We start from the raw sequence: 2,962 nt of genomic DNA, 5'->3' as shown, positions 1-2,962 counted from the left end.
ATTTTATTTATGAGATTTTTTTGCTATTGCAGGTTTGATATTTAGATCTAATATTAAATCTGACCATTATAATTTTATTATATTATTTCAAGATTTTTATAACTACGACTATTTTTTCCACTATAAATAGCCTACACCTTTACAAAAAAATGTATTCCCATTTTTTTACTTTATTCTTTCTCTTCTCTATATTTTCTACTGGATTATAAATTAAAGATAAATCCTTATTTGTCCTGATCCTAAAAATTAAGTTCTAGAAAAATCTGTTTAATTCTATGGAATTACAAAATAAATCCTTAAATACAGTGTCCGACACGACTCAAATTTTATTATTTTATCATATTTTTCCCACACCGGGGCTAATGGAATGTTCAACCAAAGTCTGGCATGCTACTAATCCAACTTTTCTCTGACTCAAAGTCTATGTCCATCCTCCATATAAAATTTTAAATATACATGTTATAATAATTCTGAGCTACTGTAAAAAAAATATAATTTTAACCGATTAAATATTAAATTAGTCAATTCTCTACTATAAATAAATCGCTTGAAATGTCAAAAGTGCAATCGTTTTCTTTGAATGTATTCCTACCACTTTTAAAAAAAGAGATGATCTTCTTTATCTTTTAAAGCGATCATTTTACTCCTGTGCAACTCCAAAATAATTAACCTCTTCCAAATATACTATTAAGCTCTATTACTATCTTCATTTATTACCTTAAAAACTCTTGTACAATTGGGAGAATTCACTTTACATGTCTGAATTCTAATTATTTTCGGAGCTCACTTTCATCAATCGTGATAAAATATATACAAGGCACATGATATTTTATACATATAACGATTATATTATAAAATATACGGCGGAGGAAAGAATTTTTAAAGAAAGCGCTGTGGAGTATTGGGAGGAAGGAAAATGATATTTTAGACAAAGCGGTAGGTAGTATTAGCGAGTTGACTTAAATTTCCAAGTCTTTGTTATCTGTTCTTGCGGGAAATAGCAGAAACCAAGAATCAGATGGATCAATCTGATACCATTCGTGGATTTCGACGACGATATCAGAGGAGAAAAATCTGTAAGTTGCTCCTTTCTATCTTTAAGCAGATATAAATTTTATTTTAATTTGATTTATTGATTTTAATTTTATTTTCGGCTCTAGATTACATCTGAAAATTCTAAAACCTAATTATTGTTTGTTAATTTTCATAGATAACATAAGATCTTCTCTCGGCTACGATAAATCAGCAAGCTTGTGAAGAACATCAGCAATGGTGGGGCGATCTGAAGGTTGGGGATTGACACAATCCAATCCAAGCGCTGTAATTGCGTCGGCAGCCTCTTTGGAACATCCAGTTCTTGCTAATTGTGGATGCAGCAATTTTTGTGTAGGGTAAGTTCTCATTGCCCAGTCCCCAATCCGCCATGGAACGCTAGCTCCAATGCTGTAAGTTCTCTCTTTCTTGGTTATGAGTTGTATTATTATTTCTCCAAAACTGTAAATATCATCTGCTCTGTTTCCTGACGAAAGAAAAGGGAAAAAAAAACACACACACTATCTTTATCATTTTTGAAGATATTTAACTAAATTTATGAAAATTTTCTAAACACTAATTTATAAGTACATTATAAACAAAATTGTTAGCTTATTTTTAGGATTTTTTTTCATAAAATAATTTGTAATAAACCTTATAAGCTGAAGAAAAAAGTTACCTGAGATTATATGTTCTCCCTCTGGTGTAACCTTCCCAAAATCAGCTAGCTTGGGAGTAAAATTCTGTACTCATAAGGATCAAATACAATTCAGTAGTTAACTCAAAAAAAAAAAAAACTTTATAATGTAAATTTCCTTTTGGAAAAAAAAAAAGATAATTAAATGACCTTATCGAGCAAAATATTGTCCAGCTTTAAATCCCTGTGGACAAGTGCAGGCTTAAACTCATGTAGCTTCTGTATGGCACTTGCAATTCCTTTGATAATTTTAAGGGTTTTTCTCCAATCCAGTCCTGTAATCAATAACCCTATACAACTTACTATGCATCTTATATGTCTATCCATACAGGACTAAAAATTCATAATTCTCTGTAAATTATATGGATAACTAAATGTATATTTGCACACTTATATTTTAATATTTTTACGTATTAGATACTCCAACTTTAATTATAATCTAATAAATATTTAAACTTAAAAAAAACTTTTAAATATCTAAACTTTAAACAGAATTAGTTTTTAACACAATTTTGAAACTATGAATTTGGTTAAATTGTGTTTAAAAATAATATTTTTTTTAAATTTAAATATTTATTAAATCACGGTTAAAATTAAAATGTCCGATAGATAAAAAAGTTAAAATATAAGTGTATAAGTATGTATTTTAACTAGTTATAATTGTGTTTGATACATACATGTACACATGTCTATACATATATATATATATATTATCATTATAATTTGGATGTCACATTTTCCTAAGATCTGAGTTTTTTTGTAGGGATTGAGGAAGCAAAAATTCAAACATAAGCCTATCAAGTGAGTTATGTATTTTTACTTACTGAATAAAACCATATTAGACATCACAACCTTATTCTAAATTGAATATTAATCTTATTTTGAATTAGAATTGTTTTTTTTTTTTTTGTAAAATGGAGATTTAGGAAGTAAACATGAGACCTCTCAGATTTACTCATGCACTTACCACTACTAAACAGTGTGAATTATAATCGTTATAAATAGAAATATTATAAGACAACTTATGAGATATTTATGCAGTCAAGAAAAAAAATGATTATTGTTCGTTTAAGCAATATTATGAAAGGAAATGACTTTTTTACTTTTAGTAGTGTATAGTATAGAAAAATTAATAAATATACTAAATTATGTTTAGAGGAGAATTAAATAGATAAATTAATATATTTATTAAAAGTATGTTAGATATTTTTCCGGTATAAATAAATTAATTAG

The 2,962-nt window shown here is 27.4% G+C and overlaps 1 long non-coding RNA gene across 2 annotated transcripts; it reads left to right on the top strand.

Annotated features, from left to right (window-relative positions):
- The first annotated feature begins 620 nt into the window (after positions 1-620).
- LOC122724930 lies at positions 621-2,621 on the top strand. 2 transcript variants are annotated; one of them, XR_006352354.1, is made up of 3 exons: positions 766-1,076; positions 1,211-1,445; positions 2,493-2,621. It is a non-coding gene; the product is annotated as an uncharacterized LOC122724930 (long non-coding RNA). The 2 variants fall into 2 exon arrangements; XR_006352353.1 differs by lacking the exon at positions 2,493-2,621 and having other exon boundaries at positions 621-1,076; positions 1,211-1,902.
- The last annotated feature ends 341 nt before the right edge of the window (positions 2,622-2,962 follow it).

This window comes from Manihot esculenta, chromosome 10 (assembly GCF_001659605.2).
Source record: "Manihot esculenta cultivar AM560-2 chromosome 10, M.esculenta_v8, whole genome shotgun sequence".
In the NCBI taxonomy this organism is placed as follows: domain Eukaryota; kingdom Viridiplantae; phylum Streptophyta; class Magnoliopsida; order Malpighiales; family Euphorbiaceae; genus Manihot; species Manihot esculenta.
Note: the sequence above shows the minus strand (reverse complement) of the source record. Positions and strands in the feature narration are given on the sequence as shown.